Raw genomic sequence first — 23,613 nt, 5'->3', positions numbered from 1 at the left:
GAATTTCAGCATTATACGCACCTCAAATCCTGTAACAATACTAATGTACAGTCATACCTCGGGTTATAGGTGCTTCAGGTTGCTTTTTGGGGGTTTCAGGGGTTGCACTTTGCGCATGCGCAGAAATGCTGAATCGCAACCCACGCGTTCACAGACACGCCACTGCGGGTTGCGAACACTGAGGGTTGCGAATGTGCATCCCGCACGGATCACATTCGCAACCCGAGCTTCCACTGCATCTATTGATTTTAAGTGGGTTTTAAATATCATTTTTTAAAGTACTTTGATGTTCTGTTTCATCAGCGGCAGGCTAGAGGTCAAAGCAACAAAGGGAGTTAAGTGCACCTTCCCTTTGTTTTCTCTCACACTAAGATTTTGCTTTTGCCATGACTTCATTATAGGCATGTATTTAAAATAAGTATTTTTCAACTGGCTTCATTGTTAAGATTTGGGAAACAAGATATTTCAAGAGAGGGAGATTTTAATTTATTCATTTTTAAATAAAACTCTCCCTGGGAATGGAATGGAGGCGGGTTGGAAAGTCATGTGGAAATCAAACATTTTGACTTCCACCATCTTGGGCTGCAACCGAGCAAATCTCAGAAAATCAAATACACTCATCCAGATTCCATGTAGCACCCAGAATCAAAACTGTATGGGAAGCCTTAAATTGATTCAAATTCTCAAATGCTGTAGAGCTTATTAAGGTAAAGGTAAAGGTACCCCTGCCCGTACGGGCCACTCTTGCCAGACTCTAGGGTTGTGCGCTCATCTCACTCTATAGGCCAGGAGCCAGCGCTGTCCGCAGACACTTCCGGGTCCCGTGGCCAGTGTGACAAGCTGCATCTGGCGAGCCAGCGCAGCATATGGAACGCCGTTTACCTTCCGGCTGTTAAGCGGTCCCTATTTATCTACTTGCACCCAGAGGTGCTTTCGAACTGCTAGGTTGGCAGGTGCTGGGACCGAACGATGGGAGCGCACCCCGCCGCGGGGATTCGAACCGCCGACCATGCGATCGGCAAGTCCTAGGCGCTGAGGTTTTACCCACAGCACCACCCGCGTCCCTGTAGAGCTTATTAGTTCATTGCTAATATTATGCATAAAAATGGTTCAGAATGATGAATGGTGATGCCCAGTCAAGATGCATTTGGAATCTTGTATTTAGGTACAATTGTTGTCATATTGTTGTAAATGCAAGGAAAACTAAAAGAAGAAATAAAAAAAAACCAAAAAAAGGCAGGATGCAGCACTCAGGCAGCACCTGGGGCCTGTCTTCCACTGTGTCAACAGTTTGTCCAGATTATTCCAGCAGTTCTGAGGGCATCCTGTTTGTTCCACAGTGCATTGTTTTATAGAATTTTAAGCACCTGCTCTTTTTCTGAAACCCCTTTGTCTGGCTGGTTTTTATTTTTATTTATAAATCAGATATGTTCTCGTTGTCTTTCCTCGGGCTTATTAAAGTGCATGGGAGTCATGACAAAATATTTCCAAGGAAAACAATAACAGAAAAAATGCATAGCTATTCTACTCAGCCCCTTTTAACCCATGAACCCACGTGCTATGGTCAGAACAGCAAGTTCATACATCATAATTAAACCATTGTATTTTTTTTACCTGCTGAAGCTTCAGAATGCCCCAAAGATTGTTGACACTTTGTTGGTGTTTTTATTAAGTATTTTGTGTCCTCAATTTGTGTTTTTATGTTGTGAACCACCCTGTGATGTTCGAATGAAGGGCGGTATACAAATGTAAGTAGTAGTAGTAATTATTATTATTATTATTATTATTATTATTATTATTATTATTATTACCAAGCCCATCTGGCTGGGTTTTCCCAGCCACTCTGGGCAGCTCCCAACAGAATACTAAAAACATGATAAAACATCAAACATTAAAAACTTCCCTAAACAGGGCTGCCTTCAGATGTCTTCTAAAAGTCAGATAGTTGTTTATTTCCTTGACATCTGCTGAGAGGGAGTTCCACAGGGCAGGTGGCACTACCGAGAAGGCCCTCTGCCTGGTTCCCTGTAACCTCATTTCTTGCAGTGCAGGAACCGCCAGAAGGCCCTCAGCACTGGATCTCAGCGTCTGGGCTGAACGATGGGGGTGGAGATGCTCCTTCGGGTACACTGGGCTGAGGCCGTTTAGGGCTTTAAAGGTCAGCACCAACACTTTGAATTGTGCCCGGAAATGTACTAGGAGCCAATGTAGGTCTTTCAGGACTGCTGTTATGTGGTCTTGGTGGCCACTCCCAGTCACCAGTCTAGCTGCCACATTCTGGATTAGTTGTAGTTTCCAGAATTCTATCATGTGGGAAGCAGTTTAGAATGAAAGCAACACCATGATCAGAGGGCAATGGCAAGGAAAACGGAATAAATGTCCAAGGCCTTTTTCCACAAAAAGAAATCCAAGCATAATAAGAAATGCAGTGGCTGATTTTGCTGCTGCTGTTAAAAACAGAGTTAATGCTCCACTGATTTATATTTTTTTAAGTATACCAATCTGGTATCGGGGTCAAATGTAACCCAAGAAAGCCTTGCTAATTAAATATAAGGAAGTTATTAAAGCTTTCACCGAGAGCTCTGTTTCCAGTAAAACAATATAGTAGTCCATATAAGTCAATCCCTCGGGAGGTTGCAGACTCTTTCCTCAGAGGTTTTCAAGCAGAGGTTGGGTGGTCATCTGCCATGGATGCTTTAGTGGAGATTCCTGTATTGCAGAGGGTTGGATTAGATGACCCTTGTTCTCTTCCAACTCTATGATTCATCATGGTTGAAGACTACCTGGAATGTGGAGCTGAGAAAGACTGACCCAAAGATATTGTTTTTATTGTGTGTGTCGTCGTCCCCCCGCCAGTGCTGCCAGGAAGTATTTTGGCCTCATCTGTTGATGGAGGGTTAACCACAACTCTCTGCAACTTTAAACTGATAACACATTTCAGAAGTGGGGGCGGGGATGGACAGAGGCAGGTGCTGGGGAGATCAGGTCCGGGAGGATTCCAGTAGCACAGCAGCTCTTGCAATTCAAGCCCTCCTGACTGAGAAAGTCATTTCCAGTTGGATGAAGCCAAGTGTTTCTTTGAGCTTAAGTTGGCACTTATCTGAGGCATTTCATTCATTGCCAGGAAGCACATGCCATGTGTCAATCAGCCTCCTTTTGCGGCTTTAGGACCAATTAAAACAAACTTAAATCCACAGGCGAGGTATCCTGCCCAACAGCTGCACTTCTGCACTCTAACTCTTCTGAAGACAATAGTGAGAGGGGAACATCGGAATAAAGGATGCTGGGGAAAGTCCTCTGCTTTCATGAAAGCTATTCTGCATGTCACGGAAACGCAGGCAGTGTTTATGTACCGTATTTTTCGCTCTATTGGACGCACCGGACCACAGGACGCACCTAGTTTTTAGAGGTGGAAATCAAGGAAAAAAATATTATCCCCCCCCCCCCAGCCCCAAAGAGCAATGGACAGGCTACATGCAGCCTGTCCACTTCTCCCAGAGCTTCTCGGGGCTGCGGGGGAAGCCCGGGTCCCCCCCCCCAGCCCCAAAGAGCAAAGAAGCCAAGACAGTGCGCGGGATCCATAGCCGCGCAACCTCTCCAGCCAGGAGCTAAACCTCTCCAGTGCAGCTAAAGAAGACAAGGCAGCAAGCGTGATCCATCCCGCTCACTGCCTTGGCTTCTTCTTTAGCCTTGCACAGCATCTTTAGTCTTGCGCAACGGGATGGATTGCGCCCGCTGTCCACCGGGGCTGGACTAGATGACTCCTGGGGTTCCCTTCCAACCCTGCAATTCTATGACCTCGGAAGGTGTTTGGGGTCTCCACCACTGGAGGCTTTTAAGCAGCGGTTGGGGGACCATCTGCCTGGCGTTCTTTAGCTGTGATTCCTACATTGTGAGGGGGCTGGGCTAGATGACCCTTGGGTGGCCCTCCCAACTCTATACAGTCCTACAGTTCTGTGGCAGGAGATCCACAGCCACTTCACACAATGCCCACCCCCAATTTTCATCTGAGAGACATGTGTCTCTCAGTACCCCCCCTACCTGCCACACTTCCCCCACCCCACTTAAGCTGAGGGAATTCCTGCCCAGAGAATCTCCCAGCAATCAAGGAGGAGGAATCCGCTGCAGCCTCCAGCAGCGGAGGATCCATGGTCCCCTTCCTTCCCTCCTCCGTAGTTGCTTTGAAGCAGGAAAGTGGGAGAGGAGCTGCTTACACGAGTGTAAGCTGCTCCCCTCCCACTTTGCTGCTTCAAAGCAATCACGGAGGAGGGAATCCGCTGAAGCCTCCAGCAGCGGAGGATCCATGGTCCCCTTCCTTCCCTCCTCCGTAGTTGCTTTGAAGGAGGAAAGTGGGAGAGGAGCTGCTTACACGAGTGTAAGCTGCTCCCCTCCCACTTTGCTGCTTCAAAGGGAGCCCGGGAGGAGGGAATCTGCTGCAGCCTCGAGCAGCGAAGAGGATCCATGGGTCCCCTCTTTCCCTCCTCCGTGGTTGCTTTGAAGCAGGAAAGTGGGAGAGGAGCTGCTTACACGAGTGTAAACTGCCCCCCCTCCCACTTTCCTGCTTCAAAGCAATTACGGAGGAGGAATCCGCTGCTGCTGGAAGGAATCCGCTGCAGCCTCCAGCAGCGGAGGATCCATGGTCCCCTTCCTTCCCTCCTCCGTAGTTGCTTTGAAGGAGGAAAGTGGGAGAGGAGCTGCTTACATGAGTGTAAGCTGCTCCCCTCCCACTTTGCTGCTTCAAAGGGAGCCCGGGAGGAGGGAATCTGCTGCAGCCTCGAGCAGCGAAGAGGATCCATGGGTCCCCTCTTTCCCTCCTCCGTGGTTGCTTTGAAGCAGGAAAGTGGGAGAGGAGCTGCTTACACGAGTGTAAGCTGCTCCCCTCCCACATTGCCGCTTCAAAGGGAGCCCGGGAGGAGGGAATCTGCTGCAGCTTCCCCCAACTCCCGCGGAAGCCGCACGCTCTTTAAAGGGGCTGTGCGGCTTCTCCTGGCTTTTCTAGGAGGTGGGGGGATTCCCCCACCTCGTAGAAAAGCCCGCAGGAGCCGCGCAGCCTTTAAAGAGGGTGCCGCTCTTGGGGGCTTTTCCCCCAGGAGGGAGAAGGGACTGCTGCAGCCAGTCAGTCCCGTCTCCCTCCTAGAGAAAAGCCCGCAAGAGCGCACGAAGCTTGTGTGCGGCTCTTGAGGGCTTTTCCCGTCTGCCTCCCCCCTGCATTCGCTCCATAGGACGCACACACATTTTCCCTTGCTTTTTAGGAGGGAAAAAGTGCGTCCTATGGTGCGAAAAATACGGTACATCAGAAGCAACCCAGCTGGCAGAATAAGGGCCAGCATTTGCGCTGCCAATACTTAACACTGTTTAGGTTGAAAATTTGAACATCTTCAGAATCAGGTAAGCTACCTACAGGCTGACCTTGTGCACATGAAGCAGCGTGCAATAAATTACTACCCTTTACTGAGATAAAGACCACCTGTGCCACCTGCGCTGCCCTTAACTCATGGTTAAATATGCCAAAATCTTGCCCACTAATCCTATACAATTAGATTTTCTTTTGTTTTCAGTTTAGAATTTACTATATAAAACCCATTGATTATCCATACAACCATAGATTCTGGAAGTGGCACTAGACCTGTCTAACAAGGGGATTGACTCAGGGGTACCTGTTGCATACATGAGTTGACTAGGTGGGGACTGTAGATACTATTGTGTCATCGATACCTTCAGACAAACTAGCTCCACTTGATTCTCAACATCATGAGATGACTGTAAAAGGCAATATATGTTGGGAAACAAATGGTTGTGAATCTACTACGCCAAGGCCCATGCTGTGTGAACTAAAACTACTGGAAGGCCCCCTTTCAAGTCCTACTGATAAATACATTTACTAAAATGAATTTCTTGAAATCCATTTGCATTAATGAACTGAAGTTCACCTCTTCTTTGGTTTTTTTGGGGGGTGGGTTAAATTAACATTATTTTCCTTCCCTTCCCTTCCGCTCTGATGCATGTTTGAGCAAATATCTAACCTGTTTATGGGCATGTACTGCCATACTGGGCGGTTAGCAATTATTGTGGAGGGGGGAGGAGCAGACAGAAGAGGAGCAACATCAGAGAGGGGGGGAAACAAGAGAAGCAGCATGCTTCCAATGCTTATCTCCCACCAATTCCAATGATATTTATACATCCATTAGGCAATTCCCACATCTTAAAAAAATAAATAAATCAGGAATACTGTAAGTTAATAAAGTATAAGTATGGTATCTGACGTATTCAGTTTAGACCCACTGTGATTTTTTTTTTTAATTCAACTATTACATTTGTATCCCAACTTTCCTCCAAGGAGCTCAATTAAGTAATAACTGACTTATCATTGATTTCAGTAGGTATATATCCTATTAAAACTGAAAATAAGATTTAACCTCATTACATTAACTTTCTCTGCTGAAGTGCTGCATCTGAACAATCAAGAGGGCAAAGCAACATATGTGCATTTTACCTTTGCACAGTAGACTAGTTTCTAAGTACACTTTCTTCCCTGTCCTCCATCCATCCAAGAATGCAAGAGGCATTCTTGGAGTCCAAGGACACATTCTAGTCAAGCATAAACACACGCCAGTCAAGGAAGGTGGGAAGCAGGGCCCAAGGGCAAATAGAGAGGTCTGCATTTGGCTAGAAGTTCCTCATCCCAAGTTTACACTGTCCTTGAAAAAGATTTATTTTTTTTTTAATGAAATGGTGCCGAACAATTTAAATGAATCAACAACTCACTTTTTGATACCAGATTGTGCCTTCACTGCCCTCTACTTCTCACATTCACAGGAAACAATCCCATGGAAAACTGTATCAGAACATTTTTAATAAAAACAGTAGCCATGATTTTAATGCTGTGAACTTGAACAATCCTGAGTAACAAACTTTCCCTCTCTTTCCCACCAGATGCAGTTACTCTCAAATATATTACCAGGAATGTATGGCCCTGTGCATAATCCAAGCTGAGATGCTTTGTAAGAATCAAAGTAGAATTTACTAACAGATCATCTTGTTTTCCAGTTTCTAAGAACTATTTAATCACAGAGGAAACCACTTACATTGGACATGATCCAACCAAAGTCAAGCACTCTGGCATTCTCTTGACTCCAACAGGAAAGATAAGCATGCGCCTCTGCCTCTCTCTCTCTCTCTCTCTCTCTCTCTCTCTCTCTCTCTCTCTCAAAGCAATAGGATTTAAAGATGCTTAACTCCAGCCATTGTGTTCTAGGCTACATTATGCTTTATGGGGTTTTTTGCAGGCTTACCCCCACCCCTACTTAATATGCATTAACTGGATACACCATTTACAATATTTTAATTCTAACAGTGCATTAATCACATATCTACCAACTATGATAAGGAACTTGAGTATGTAACCGTCTATAATTTCCATTAAATAATGATAATGATAATAATGATAAAGATTTGGGGGGAAATAAATTAATCCGTACACCACTCCAGTGTGTTATACGTAGCAATAGGATCCTTAGCTGTGTTTTGCAACATAGCTTTAGCCTTGGGTCTTTCTTTAGACTTCTGTGACCATCTATTTCACAAGTAAAATAAATCACAAATAAGCCTCAGGTTTTCTTTCATTTCAGCTTTATAAATTACCCACATGGGGCAGGTATCCTTTGCACTCGTCATGCAAACCCCATCTTGAAAGCCAGAGGGGCCTCTGCCTGTGGATGACACTGATCACTTGATAGCTCCAGCAGCTGGGGGAGAACTGCTTCAGGGGCTGGCTTTCATTAGTCTTGCCACCTGGAGAAGACTGAATCGAAAGAAGGTTTTACTTTATACATATGGAATAAAGGGGATAGGGATATACATCCGTTTATTTTGGGTTTCCTTCACTTATCAAAGGAGGTGAAAGTAAATTGTGGCTGTGGGTTAATTCCCCAAAAGAACACCCCATATTATATCTGTTCCTACCCATTCTTAGCACTGATTGTACAGGGTTTTGTTTAGCAAATGCATCCAAGTGTTGATTGTACCCAGCTAAGTGTTAGGGCAGTATCTTAAAAAGCAGAAAGCAGAGACATCACCTTGCCAACAAAGGTTTGTATAGTTAAAGCCATGGTTTTCCCAGTAGTGATGTATGGAAGTGAGAGCTGGACCATAAAGAAGGCTGATCGCCGAAGAATTGATGCTTTTGAATTATGGTGCTGGAGGAGACTCTTGAGAGTCCCATTGACTGCAAGAAGATCAAACCTATCCATTCTTAAGGAAATCAGCCATGAGAGGCACACTGGAAGGACAGATTGTGAAGCTGAGGCTCCAATACTTTGGCCACCTCATGAGAAGAGAAGACTCCCTGGAAAAGACCCTGATGTTGGGAAAGATTGAGGGCACAAGGAGAAGGGGACGACAGAGGACAAGATGGTTGGACAGTGTTCTTGAAGCTACCAACATGAGTCTGACCAAACTGCGGGAGGCAGTGGAAGACAGGAGTGCCTGGCGTGCTCTGGTCCATGGGGTCACGAAGAGTCGGACACGACTAAACAACAACAACAACAAGTGTTAGGGCTTTTGTGCTCTTACCACTTATAATGATATAGTTGCTACTGTTTTCCTCCAGCTCTTTTTTTTTTTTTTTTGCATGCTGCCACACAATGTCGTAGCTAGTATTCTGATTTTCCTCCCATTGCAATGGTCCTATTCTGAGAAGGATTAAGTTGGATCCAACCCTCACAGCCTGTTCACATGATCTGTGAGCCACTTTGAGGATCTCAGGAGAAACAGGATACAAGTCCACTAAATCAATCAATCAAGCCATCCAAGCCCTCTCCACAGCAAAACATCCACTTTTTGAATCACAGCATACCCACAACTCAGGTTATCTGTGTGGGTGCTGATAAACAATTCCTTTAAAGCAGAAGTGGTTTCTGCAGTGATGTTATCTGTATGCTTCAATGGTAGATGGATAGCCCCCGAGGGTTTATCACACCATCTGAAAAAAGACCTGAGGACCCAGGTCTGAAGGCACACAGTACAGCCATTTGTTGTAACAAAGGAGGTCTTGGGCCAAAATCATGTTGTGGTGGCAGATTTGTATCCCTTTAAATGGAGTCCTGTCCCGTTCACAGGTAAAGCAAGGTATGGAATGAGGATGCTGAAGCCAACGGGACACATACCGCTTGTCCATACATTACAACGAACAGAAATAAAAGCTGCCTCTACATATGTACAAGTGTTTGTGTGAAGGAGTACATACGTATTGATTTGCACAGCTCACCTATTGTGTATACAAGTACAGCAACGATACACTTGTTGAATCTTACATGTATAAGTGTACAGCTTAACTATTTGGATACACAGATTGCACACTCACTGAACGAAACGTGTGAGAAACCCTATGAGTGTGCAGTTCTGAAATGTCCCATCGTGTCCTGCTGTTGACAACCTTTCACTTACAGCTTCTTTCCACAAGCGCTCCAGCCTGGTAAAGAGGGAAATGTCTGGAAGTTGCCCCAATAGAGAGTTAGATACATATATCTTCAGGCTTCCAATATGAACAGACGCTGCTACTTACTAATGGAACTTAACTGTTTTTTAAAATAGAAAACACAGTTGAGACCTAAAGCTTCTAACAACAGCCAGCCATCTTAATTGATGGCACAAACAACAACCAGGACCCCTTTTTTAAATAAATAAGTATATAGCATTTGTGTGTGTTTAGGTTGTTCTACTATTGCTTTTAATGTGAATTTTTGAGCTCCTTTTTTTGTATCTGAAAAATCAACTAATAAATAAAATAAAATAAAATAAAAGCTTTAAGAGTAGACCCGTTGAAAAGAATGGCCCAAAAATTTGGCATGACGTTATGTCAATTTATTTCAATGGAGCTACTGAAGAGTATGACTTGTCAGATCCAGGGCCAAAGAAATAAAAATGAGGATCTCATTAAAATTAGGATCTTGCTATAAGGCTCCAACGCAAACAAGAAGCCAAACAGCAAAAGACACCTCTGGAGGCTGGCTGCCCTTTCTGCACTTGTTCTTTGCCTCTTCCCTCATAAAAGTCAGAATCATTTGCATTCCAAAAGCAGGAAGAGCCGGTGGGCTGTTTGCAACTCCTGGCAACCTTGTCTTTGGTGATAGTCACAGGTGCAGGCAATTAACAAACCTGCCCCCAAGATGCGGCCCAGCAGGGTCTCCCTCACAAAACAGTAAAGGGACATCCTAGAACCCAGCTGGCTTACAAACAGAACTGAGGGGAGAGAGGCATTTGCGCCCATTTCTCTCTTTTCTAGCCCCCATTTTCTTTTGAAATTGAGAACACACGTCGGGAGTCACTTTGAAGTCAAAGTCGCAGAGGCTGCTTGAATGTGATATTATTGATTTCCATACAGTCCTCCTTTCCCGCAATGCGGATGTGCATTTTTGAAACCTGTTTAAGAGGGGGGCCTTTTGATCTGTCTCGTTTGCCAGAGCGATATATATATAAGTTTTGAAAGTATACAGACCTGGCGGGTGAAAAGGGATGGTTTGCCTGGCTCGAGACCATGAACCAAAGTCCAGGCCTTGAAAGCTCTTTGCAGCCTCTCTCTCAGCCGAAAGCAATTTTCTGGAATGGGGGAGTCAAAGGTCACCAACTGTCCAAACACAACAAGAATGACATTGTGCTTCTATGAGTTAACAAGAGAATAGATATTGTTTTAGGGGTATTTTCTCAGAGCTGGACCCCTTAGAGTAACTAACAAATCCTGAAGGGATTGGGCTGTTGTTTTTCTTCTTTCATGTTTAAATTCTCACAAGCCACAGAGTAAGCAGCACAGAAAGATCGATGCATTTGCAAAATCCATATATATATATATATATATATATATATATATATATATATACACACACACACACACACACACACACACACACACACACACACACCCCTCCAGATCCTGAACCAACAAAAACCAAACTCTGTGCAAACCCCAGTTCTCCAGATGGTTTCACAAATGTAGAAATCCATAAATCTTCCTTTCATGTTTCTCATTTCTGAAAGCGTTTTAAGTATTTATCTATCCCTTCCCTCTTTTCGGCTAGCCTTTGGGTATGGGGGCTTGCAAACCCCCAGCCATCTCTTTTTAGCTTGCAGTCTGTACTTTTGCACACTCTGTTGGAAACAGCCCATCTAGTCACCAGCAAGCTCCAAGCATGACTTCATCCTTCAGAACAAATTGCTGTGAAAAGCGCTACACAGGAAGGAGGGCTGTAGGTCTATTTTTAAACACACTGCCTGTCTCATAGCTCAAAAGAGTGGTAAGAAAAGTTCAATCATTCAGGGCCTCTCAGTGTATCCTCTCTCCCTTTTGACTAGACCTCCAGAAGGCAATTCCTTTGCTAGGAGAGCGGGGGTGAGGAAAAGACAGAGAGAAATCCTGAGGAGGAGACAGAGTCCAATTATACTCCATGGCCATAATCCAACATAAGAGGATGGCCTGCCTAATTCTGTTTGGGGTTGGGCAATTCAAGCATGCAGGTGCTCATATTCTACAATTTTGTTGCACAGCAGGGCTGCCTCAGTGAGGATTGCTTGTTTGAATTCTACCCTCACATCAACCAAACAGAAAGCCAGCAGTCAGAAAGTTTATTTCCCACCTCATGCCTGACGACGTAAACCACATACTGATTTCTACACTGAAGGGCAGTGGCATAGCACGGGTTGCTGGAGCCTGGGGCGGGGCAAATGTTGCGCCCCCTTGGTGTACTGGGCAGCTGGGGTGGAGGCGTGTGCCAGGTGGGCACATGGAGCCCACGTGGAGGGTGAACGGAGCTTGCCTCCAATGGGCTCCTCACCCGCTGCCTCCATCCACCTGCTTGCTAGACAAACCCACCTGCTACCGTGCCTCAGCTGCCAGGGCTCTGTGCCTGTCCTGGGGCCATGCACCCCTTCAAAAATGTGTGCCTGGAGCCATGCCCCCCTGCCCCACCACGCTATGCCTCTGCCAAAGGGTGATGTAACATTCGCATTTTGTAGACGTCACAAATGCAAAACACAGAGCATTATCCAATGCACTCATTCTATTAGTATTTCTGTTTGTGGAACAGAACTTGCAGATGTCCCAAATCTACTCCAGAAGGCTGCCCAAGTGGGGGGAGAGACCCAGAACAGATGTTGGAGGGGGGGGGAGAGAAGGAAGGAAAGTCCCAATGTGCAGCCAAAGTCCTTGTGATAAGAGAATGAGTGAATTGGATGCCACCCAATAGTTTTCAAAAGTCAAAATATTTTGAACATGTGCTTGGGGGAGGTCATTGCTCATAAAATGACTTCTGCTGATCACTGTGTGGAAGTGATGTGTGAAACGAAAAGCAATAAAAGGCATATTTTAGGGGAGAAGAACTGGGGCTTTCCAAACTCTATCAGCCCCAGCCAGTGTGGGGGTTGCAATCCAGTAATATCTGAGATGCTACAAGTTCCCTATCCCTGCTCTTAGGGCAAGGATATAGGGGGAAGCCTGGTGTCTGTTAGGAAACCCTACCTCACGGCACACAGTGTGAAATGCTGTCCAAAAAGCATGTGGTATTACATGTTGATAAACTATTAAGGGAGCAATCCTACAGCAAGATCTGCTGAGATGAGTGAGGGTAAGATCTACCAGATCTCTGGTTGAGCCAGAAGGTTCCCAGCACCACCAGGCTACACTACCAAGACTCCCCATCCTCAGCACAGACAGAGACATGCCAACCTATCTCCACCATCCTGCCAGATGGCTGAGCTGAGCCTGGTGGATATGAAGCTGGTGCAAACCCTGAAAAGGGGGTGGGAAGGGACTTAGGTTGGATCCTAAGTGAGGTTTTCCATGAGGTGTCTGAAACAAACATTGCACACATGCATTTTGATATGTATGATTGGAGTGGGACTGTGCTAAAGAAGTGGGTTAACAAGGATTTGGAATGAATAACATAGTTAATGACCTGATATATTTTCAAGATAGTGGAAGGGATGATCCCTAGGGATTTAGTGAGCTGTTTGGAAAAAAGAACATCCTAAATACTTAAAATGAATCCTTAAAGACCAACACATATACAAAATGGTTGCTCTGCACCAATCTACCCCCAGTAAACCTAGTCCATGATTACCATTAGGTATCTACTTTACTGGCAATGATAATAACAATACTATTGTGTTCCCTCCACAGCATCACGCTTTCAACGTTGCAGGCCTCCCCATCCAAGGTCTATACAGAGGAAATATGAAATGTATAAGAAGATTGTGAAGGTGAACAAACCCTGCTTTGATGAGATGCAAAAACATTCATTAGAGCAGTGGCTGAAGACGTCGACACTTATTTAATGAATTTTTAAACTCAAAACTGTTAAGCAGCAATCCTATTTAATGCCATTGACCTTTAAAAGAGTAGCTAGCTCTGGGTTATGCTCTTGCTAAAAAGGACACTGTGGTTTCTATCATTTCCGTGTCTCCTTATATGCAGAGACATTCTTGCCTTAGACAGCAATTATGGACTCAGGGAATCTCGATTACCATTTTGAAGGGCCACCCTATGCGTACTTTGCAGTGATTATTCTTTGCTAACAAAAGGATCAGGGAAACCTGGACCACACAGCTACTGCACTTGGAGGAATAGGCCATTCTCATATCTGTCAACACTTGATAAACCAGAAGAAATTGATTAGGCTTCTCCTTCTGACTTCAAGCTGGTTCCAACTTCACACTGCACAATAAGCCAGTTGTTATGCACTTTAATAAGTTAGGTATGTTTTTAGTGTGCATGTACTCATATATGTTCTTGTCTTATAAGAGACCTTTATTGCCTCCAGTCAAACTTCTAAGTACAGATACAAGGACTTATTGGAAAACAAAACCCCAAGGTGGCTGTCACCGATGGAAGCGAAAGCTCAGAAAAAGCTCAATATGGAGGCCAAATGGCTGAAATATTGGGAAATTCTGGAACAAGAGGGAGATAGATTGAAATTGCAAAGTTTTGAGAAACTAAAAAACAAAGTGCGAAATTGGCTTCATTATTATCAGATAATGGAGGCATACAATTTGGACAAGAAAATTGGCTTCCAGGTGGAAAAAACAAAATTAGAAACAGAACTGTTAGAACGCAAAACTAAGATTTTGTCAAAGATGTATAACTTGCTGTTGAAATGGAATACTCAGGATGAAATGGTGAAATCTGCTATGATTAAATGGGCACAAGATGTTGGACATAACATAATGATGGCTGACTGGGAACAGTTATGGACCACAGGTATGAAGTTTACGGCATGTAATGCCTTAAGAGAGAATACAGTGGTGCCCCGCAAGACGAAATTAATTCGTTCCGCAAGTTTTGTCGTCTAGCGAATTTTTTGTCTTGCGAATCACAAAATCCCATAGGAATGCATTGAAAATCAATTAAGGCGTTCCTATGGTCAAAAAAAGTCCAAACAAAGCCAAATTTGGTACAACAACAGTTTATTAACTGCTCTTTAAAGTCACACATACTGTAAAGAGCAGTTCAAAAATTGAAGGGAAAATAAATTAACTTTATAAACATGACAGAAAAACATTTAAAAATCAACAAAGTGTACAGTACATTTTCTAAGACTCTGGGGGACCACTCGAAGAAGGCTCCTCTTCCACTCTTTGCTTCTTGCTGAAGAACCCCCTCCTCAACTGTTCCCCCAGCCACCCACCACACAGAAATTCAAATCCAGAATTTTTTTTAAAAAAAGAGCAGAGTGGCCCAATGGTCACAGAAAATCATAAAAATGCAGAAAAAAACACACAAGCTTCCAGATTCTTGCAAACCCCTCCCCAACTGTTCCCCCAGCCACCCAGCACACAGAAATTCAAATCCAGAATTTTTTTTAAAAAAGAGCAGAGTGGCCCAATGGTCACAGAAAATCATAAAAATGCAGAAAAAAACACACAAGCTTCCAGATTCTTGCAAACCCCTCCCCAACACCAAGTCCTTGAATTCCAAACACCCCAACCCAAAATCCAAAACCCCCCAAAAAAGTTTTAAAAACTTAACTTACCAAATGGCTGCAAAAGAAGTTCTGGAAAAGCTTCAAAAATCACCAAAGTCTTTAAAAACCTCAAAAAAGGCTACTATGTACACTGCGTTCTATGAGTTGCTCCTCGAAGTCAAGTCGCAACTGTATTAACAGTGTTAAGAAAAAGGAAACAAACTTGCAAGACGTTTTCGTCTTGCGAAGCAAGCCCATAGGGAAATTCGTCTTGCGAGGCAAATCGAAAACGGAAAAACCTTTCGTCTAGCGAGTTTTTTGTCTTGCGAGGCATTCGTCTTGCGAGGTACCACTGTATTATGAAAATGATATACAGGTGGTACATGACACCAGTCAAGCTTGCAAAAATCTATCATTTGCCCGATAATAAATGTTGGAAATGTAAAGAAAGTGAAGGTACATTCTTTCACCTTTGGTGGACATGCCCAAGGATTAAGGCTTTCTGGGAAATGATGTATAATGAAATGAAAAAGGTATATAAATATACCTTCTTGAAGAAACCAGAGGCCTTTCTCCTGGGCATGGTCGGCCAATTGGTGCCAAAGAAGGATAGAACTTTCTTTATGTATGCCACAACAGCAGCAAGAATACTTATTGCAAAGTATTGGAAGACACAAGATTTACCCACTCTGGAAGAATGGCAGATGAAGGTGATGGACTATATGGAACTGGCGGAAATGACTGGCAGAATCCGAGACCAGGGAGAAGAGTCGGTGGAAGAAGATTGGAAGAAATTTAAAGACTACCTACAGAAATACTGTAAAATTAATGAATGTTAGAATGATGTCAGAATGAAGCTAAGCGGTTTTAGCAGTAATGTTATAAAGGTGTATGTAAAAATGGATTGTTAACAGGTGAAAATCCAAAGCTATAATATATTAAGTTAAAGGATTAAGACAAAAACAAAGAGGGAAAGGAATTGCTGAATTAACTAACAGAACTGGAATACAAAAAAGGGAGGTGTGAGGAGGTCAGGGAAGTAAGAAAATGAAATGTAAGGCATGGAAAGATTGATGTGTTTTTAAGTGTTTTATATCTTTCTTCTGTATTTTGTATTTTTTTCCTTTTTATTTCTTTTTTTTCCCTTTCTCTTTTTATTTATGTAATCTTTTTTGAAACTTTAATAAATATCATTTTTTTAAAAAAAACTTCTAAGTACAAATGTTTTTTTCTTTATCTTTTTTCTTTTTCCATATAAACTGCTGCTACATTTCTAATTTAATGTACCTCTGCTTTTCAAAGCATGCCAGTCCTTAATGTACTTAATCATGTATTGCGATTCATTGTTGTGCCCTCACCAAAGTAAACATCACAGAACAGCAGCCCTTGGCAAGGCACCAACAGCCAGAACAGGGGAATCTGGGCGCCTCAGAGAGCATGGCAACCCAACCTCTTTCTCAAAACACAGGTAGCACCTTTAGAGAACTGAAAGTGGCAGCTCAGCACCCAAAAGTCCTAGGAAGCACAGGCACTTAAAGGTGCAAGCTCAGTCAGCTACCAGATGACAAAGTGCCCATATGAGAAACAAGTGCTCCTCAGGAGTAAATGGATGCTCATGAGCAGGCATGACCAAACTCGGCCCTCCAGTTGTTTTGGGACTATAACTCCCATCATCCCTAGCTAACAGGACCAGTGGTCAGGGATGATGGGAATTGTAGTCCCAAAACATCTGGAGGGCCAAGTTTGGGGATGCCTGCTCATGAGTATGCTACTCCTTGTGAGTGGATCAAATCCTCAGGCAACCACATGGCCTGCAGCTGTGCTCTGAAGGATCAGGCTCAAAAGCCTTTAGTTCGAGGCACAGAGTTCCAGGACAATGGGTTGGTACCAGCTCTCTGACTTGTGCATCCCTGCCTGGACACAGACACATTGATTTCGGCCTTTACCTAGATGCTTGCGCTACCCCTGCATCAGATGGCATTTCTGGTGTGGTTCATTGTTAACTTGCAACTGTTCTTCCTGGGCTCCTCCTGCACCTGGGATGAACGTTTAGCTTAGAAAAGAACATTCTGCTACTAGAAAGATGCAACAGGGAATGCTAACTTAATCACAGGACTTGGTATTCCAACACTTCAAAACAAAATTGCCTGTAGACGTATGTCAAAGCCCAAGATGCCAAATTGCCTCGGAACTGAAGGGAACAGCACTTATCCAGCCGGTTTCCTATAAGTGTGACCTCAGTCTGGAAGAACACACCAAGATCAGTACCAACCCAACCACAGGACTAACGTCTCTCTGGGCATGCGCTGGCAGCCTGTATTCAAGATAACAAAGGGGGTGAAAGAAGCTTGAGCAACTGATTCCATGATAGCTGGGGGAGGGAGAATACTAAACAGTTATCAGGATATTTGAGCTAGATTGGGTAGAGGGTATGCATCCACCTGGAGCTACAGAGCATGTACAGTTCCAAAACCCTGTTCCTTTTTCCTCATTCTGAATTCCTAGACTGGCCATCTAGCTTTTAAAACTCCCATACCTCTGAAAGTAATCCCTCCAGCGCCACCAGAGAGTTACCGTAATTGCTCTACTGAACTTTATTCAATAAACCCAGTGTTTTTGCCTTTTCATCCATAGGGGAGTCTCACTTGTTTTCCCCCTGCTTGTTTAGTTTGGGTTTTTCGCACAATGCAGTTAGAAGACTGGTTAGCTGAAATCAGCAAGGGGCAAGGAGGTTGGAGCACTGGCTTCTTTGTAACTTCGGCTAACATTGTCGGTGGCCTTGACCATACTGACTGTGGCTGATGGGAGTCACAGGTTCTCCAACCTTGCAGCAGAAAGAGGTGATGGAAGTCTTTGGAGTCTCTGCACTCAATGGATGAAGAGCTTAATAGTGTCTTTAACAGGTTTTCCATTAAACCACCACCTTTGTCACTGGAACACTGCCTTAAGAAAAGGAGATCAGAGCTAAGAACATGGTAGGAAAGATCTATTACAACTTTTAGCACTTATCAAGTCAAGGCTGTGACAAGGGGACAAGCAGCTTAGAAGACAAGAAAAGTTCTGCTGGATCAGGCCAGTGACCCATCTAGTCCAGCATCCTGTTCTCACAGTGGCCAGCCAGATGTTTGTGGGAAGCCCGTTCCCAGTCAGTTCTGCAACACTTACACCTCACACCAGGTTCTGGACACCACTTAAGATTACATTTCCAGATGCTTCCCATCTGCACAATTCCATGACCATCTGTTCTAGAGCACACTCCTCCTCTCAAATGCTGTGCAAACAAAGATCTCACTTAATTTGGCCCAAATGGACGTTCTTCCCTAGTGACTACAGTTTCAAGGCCTGAAATGGTTTGGCTAGAGGAGTTCCCAGCCAAACAGGGTCCAGCAAACATTGCCATAAGAGTGAAACACTGCACTGACATTTTGTGCTGGCTGAATGGTCAAAGCCTCTGCTTGTTTAGGAATGTGGAACTCTCCTTCCCTTGTAGTGAACGCAAAAGCTCTTGCACTTGGTTAAATCCCTTGTACATACGACGCCTGCCTTCAATCTTTGATTTGTGTCCCAGGAATGACCAACAGGCTACTTTTAATGTTAATGAATTAAGATCTAGTTCTCGGTTTAACTTTGTACTTTAGTAATTTACCTCTTTGGTTTGCAGCATGGTATATGAGACACACTTCAGTACCAAAAAGGCAAGAAAAATCTGAATAATTTCTCAACCTCTTTAAAGATAATAATAATAATAATAATAATAATAATAATAATAATCAGCATACCACTGTATTTCCTTCACTTGGGGTTTTTCCCCTTGAGTTGTCGCACTGACCTTTGTGTACAGCAGCAAAGTATTTATTTATTCTTTATCTGTCCATTCTGTGACAATCGTTTTGAAAAGATACTTTTAAAATGTCAAGATCCTTTATGTGGAGAGGGGTGAGGGGAGGAAACAGCTACTTGCTTTATTTACCAACACACACACGTACACACATAAATCAAACCAGTCCCCCCACATTCATTTTTTATGAAAGACCCAGATCTCAGAGATTATGGCGAGCAATTAGAATGGAAGAAGCAGACATGACACAGCTGGAGTTGTTTTAGATAAAATCAGAGTAAAAAGGTCGGTATAACTCAAGGTATATTTCCTACTGCTTACATGTAGGGTTCTTTAAAACCAGTTCCTGACCTTCATTCAGTTCAAATTATTTTATATTCTGAAAGCTATGTGGAAAACCAGCCTTACTGACAAAGTAAGAAAATCGGGGATGAATCCAAAATAAAGGCACAGATTATTAATCTTCTGTCCTATGATAAACAATTGTGTAAAGGTGAGGCGTGGGAGATCATAAATGGGAAGACACCTCAGCTCTGTTCATGCATCGGACATTGCTGTATTCAGTTTGGCAGGGGAAGGGCTGGTTTTAGGCTCACACCAACATCATATCTCCTTCCTTCCCAAACTGTATGGGGAAGAGCTCAGTAATAGAGCATATGCTTTGCGCACACAATGCCCCTGGTTCAAGCCCATCATCTGCAGGTAGGGGAGATCCACATCTGAAAGCTGGGAAAGCTCCTGCCAGTCAGTGTAGGCAACCCTGAGGTTGATGGGCCACAGTTGCCTTGGAAAAGGCCCAAATGTGGGATTAGATGCTTGCTTGTTGTGTCAGCTATGCAACCATGCCAAGGAAAGGATAGGGCACCCTTGGATCTAAAGACATCTTGTTACCTAGACATGCCCACAGATTTAGCCCTGGAGCTGATGTCATTAATTTCCCTTCTACTGAAGTCAAGGGGAGAAGGGGGGGGGGGAAGTGGTATGACACTGCTTGACATGTACGGTGTGGCTGTGGCTGTACCTTCCAATGCCACCTCCTGTTCTAGGGTTTAACCCAAGACATCAACTCTCTTGGCCCACTAGCTTTTGCTGACAGGTCCAGAGTTTCACCTACCTGCGCAAGCAGTTACGAAATCACTACGGATTCACAGAGTTCTGTGTATCCCCATTACGTAGGTCCAGGTGGAAATATTCATTAAACTATCTGAAGCTCTGGACATTAATTAAAATGATTGCTTATTCATTTGATTTCCAAAGCTCTTTCATACGTACTGGGAAAGAAGATTTGGAAACTGGATGAGAGGTGTTGCTGGCTGATATATGCACACAGATGGCTCCTGCACATTAAGGATGCAGGAAGGGACGGGGAGGGGGGAAAGGAGTACAACATCTTAATAAAGTTTCACATCTGGCAATGAAATATATTTTAAAAGTTCAAATATTAAAGTGGCAGTTGTGTTATTTGCTGTAGCACAATGTAACATGCAACACAAATCATTTCCTGAGGGCAGGATCCAGAAACAGAATTCTGAATGACTAGGGTTGCCAAATGATAATAATAATAATAATAATAATAATAATAATAATAATAATAATAATAGTAGTAGTAGTAGTAGTAGTAATCACCCTTCCAAAATGTTTTTGCCTACTATTGTGCCTTTTCCAGCACAGTTTCAGTGAGTTCCGCAGCGAGTTGGGTATAAACCCCACAAATACCTTATTGACTTCTTTCTAGCATCTGCTTTTCTTGCCATATACTACACTCTTCTTGTTCAATTTGCACTGACTTCGGATTTATTTCTGGGCCCAATATGAGGCGCTAGTCCTTGTTAGTGTACTTGTGGTTCTTTATTAGTCATCCCCCCCCCACACACACACACACACAAAGTGACTAACACTAAAAACAAGTATACAAACAAAAATAAAACAAAACAAGAAAACAAAAATCCAAGCTAAACTGCTCAACAATAACATGTGTAAAAGGGCTGATCCAACTCAACCCAACCCACTAAAAAGGTGAACAGAGGAAGAGGCGACGCTCACACTTTAGTCTCAAAATTAACTTCCAAAAGCAAGCTAAGGTGAAAAAAAATGTTTTTGTCTTGTCACTAAAAACAGATAGTGATGGTGCTAGGCATGCCTTATTATATCTGAAGCATTTAATAGTTGAAGACTACAATATTTGATGGTCTGCTTCCCTCCAAATGTACCTGATCATCAGGTAAGGAAGACTGTGACATGGGGCCTTTTCAGTGGCAGCCCCCCCCTGCCAATTGTGCAATTGCTTCCCAAGCAAAGTTAGACTTGCTCCTTCTGAGTGGTCAGTTTAGATACTGTAGTTTTGCCTGGTCTTTAGTGTGTGTTTGAGTTTTAGCTAGTTATGGTTTTGTCTATCTGTTTTATTGAGTCTTTTTAAGTGTGTTGGTGTTTGTTTTCAGTTGACTACTTGGACTCTTCTTAGAGCTAAAAGGCAGTATAAAAATATATGTATACACAGTACATACCTGTATACATCTATATATACATATACATACACACTGCATCACATCTGGTATAATATTAAACTTGTTTGTGGTTGCATACAGTGCCTGACCTTATTTCATCCTGGCTCCTCCTAAAGCAGCCCAATTCTTCCGTCCCATTAGAGTTTCTTCTTTCCTGTTCATTTCCTCCTTATTTCCCCCAGCTTTCTAAAGCGGTTTCCCTTCTTTCCCTCTTTCAATAAAAAGGGGCAATATTTTATTTTATTTTTAAAGAATGATTTACTTTTTCTAGTTGAGTACCTTACTTTCCCCCAACTGCCTGAAAGCAAATCGGTAGGCTTCTGCCAGGTGTGTGTGTCACTCAAGGACATTACTTTCACTTGTTTTCCTGAGCTATATTGGTCTGTTGTGCAAAAGAAAAGCCTCTGCAATCTTATTTGAGAGTAATCTCTTAAACCCAGTGCATAGGATGGAGAATATTCTGTAGGGAATATTGAAGCAGAATGGCCTTTCTTCTAGATTAGTTGATCTAGGATACCTTTGTCTCTCCACCCATTATCAGCTCTCACTCTAGCCACCACCAGTCTGCTGCCTCCAACAGATTATTCCTCAGGGAATGTGGCCCTCAGAAAAAAAAGCTGACCATCCCCGTTCCAGACCTTTCACATAGAGAATCCAAAGACTTGAGTAATGTTGGCCAATGGCAGCGCAGCTTTCAACTTGTAACAGATATGTGTGTGATTCCATCTTATCTTGATGCACAGACATTACGGGTTCAGCTGCAATGACTAGTTGAAAGTTGAAATGATGGCAGGGCAGGCCTAGCCCTTCTGAACCCAAAGGTAATTAGCAAGTTTAGTAAGTGTGTGTACACAGCGTAGTGCTTCACCCACCATGCCTGAAAAACATCATTCGATAAGAGTGTTCAGCTCATGTGAAACAACTGCTGGGCCAGCATTACAATACAGTCACTTTGGACAGCACATTCAGAGAAGGCACCATTTTCCGTACTTCACTTTCCATCTCTGTATGTCATTATAAAAACTGTGTTTCAGTATAGAAAAATATGCTTTTGGGTCCTGGTGTGAAATTGTCTAAGGTCATTATTTCAACACACACCTTTGTTCACGATCAATATTATTTTCTAGTGGGTTTCTGTGTGAGGAAGGATTCTTGTGAATGGCCTAAGTCATGTGACAAACTAGTTTGAGTCAACCCACTGATTCTATGATTTTTCACTAAGTGTTCATCTACCAAGCAAAACCATGCAAACCCACTGGAACTATCAAGCACTGTTAACTTGAATGTGCAAATGATTGTGAGCACCCACCTTCATCCTCACTGATTCCGCTGATAATATTTGCTCAGTTGTTAACCCTGCACAAGTTCTGTTTAGCCTGGAAAGGAAGAAGAAACCCAGACTATGGGACGTTGTTGTTGTGTGCTCCTGGTGACACCCCACATACAGTCATATACACCAAAAGATAGATTGCCCTGCTGTGCACCAGCTGCAGTTTTGCAATGGACTTCAAGGGGAATCTCCTGCAGAGATCATTACAGTTGTGAAGGCCTAAAGCTCAAAGGCACAAATTATGGCTTCAGTGTGTGGTTGCAGAACAAGAGACTGTCACCTTCTCACCACACAGAAGTGATGAGAAATAATCCATCTATTCCATATCCCGAAATTCCCTGGTGAATCCTGGCACAGCCATCCCACACTGAAATTCCTTTTTAGCCAAATCTTATATTCACTCTTCAGTTTTATTATTGGATTTGGCTTCACTGAGCTCACACACTTCAGTATCCCAGCTATAGCTAGAACCTGCATAAGAATGCAAACTGAGATATAGAAACACAGGGCTACTAGGACACAAGACACGTCCCAGGAATAAATGATTCCTTACATCAAGTTTCTTCCTGCTCATTTAGGACAGTATTTGACACTAGTCCTACACAGAGTAGACCTGTTGAAGTTAATAGACATGCTAAACTTAAGTTCATTAATTTGCATGGGTCTACTCCAAACAGGATCTAGCTGAATACAACCCTCACCTATCACATAACAAATAATTATATTATTTTCTCTTAATTTTTATTAAAAATACATCAAGAGACACATCCTTCTCTTGATGTGTTAATCTTATAGTTGATTATAGTTGACCCCTCAGAATTTGACTAAGAACATGTTGAATGGTTATCAAATGAAGATCTAAACACATTGCTAGTTTAGGTTATTTTTTTCTTTCCCATTTCTTAGTAGAGAGTTAAACTTCACTATTTTAGTGTACAGTGTTCTTATGACAAGTATATTTTAAAGCACATCCTTTGCATTTCTTCTTCATAA

At 43.2% G+C, this 23,613-nt stretch overlaps 1 long non-coding RNA gene across 10 annotated transcripts in view; it reads right to left on the bottom strand.

Moving 5' to 3' along the window:
* Positions 1-23,613, bottom strand: part of LOC308593935 — a 401,889-nt gene that overhangs the window by 52,909 nt on the left and 325,367 nt on the right. Inside the window, exon 7 of one of the 10 annotated variants that reach the window (XR_014011098.1) lies at positions 10,496-10,596. The exons of 8 other annotated variants lie outside the window; for them this stretch is intronic. This is a non-coding gene — a long non-coding RNA (uncharacterized lncRNA). Of the gene's footprint in view, positions 1-10,495; positions 10,597-22,599; positions 22,667-23,613 lie in introns of all 10 variants that reach the window. One more of the 10 variants, XR_014011099.1, reaches the window with a different exon arrangement.

Source organism: Podarcis bocagei (genome assembly GCF_964188305.1).
Source record: "Podarcis bocagei genome assembly, chromosome: 8".
In the NCBI taxonomy this organism is placed as follows: Eukaryota; Metazoa; Chordata; class Lepidosauria; order Squamata; family Lacertidae; genus Podarcis; species Podarcis bocagei.
Note: the sequence above shows the minus strand (reverse complement) of the source record. Positions and strands in the feature narration are given on the sequence as shown.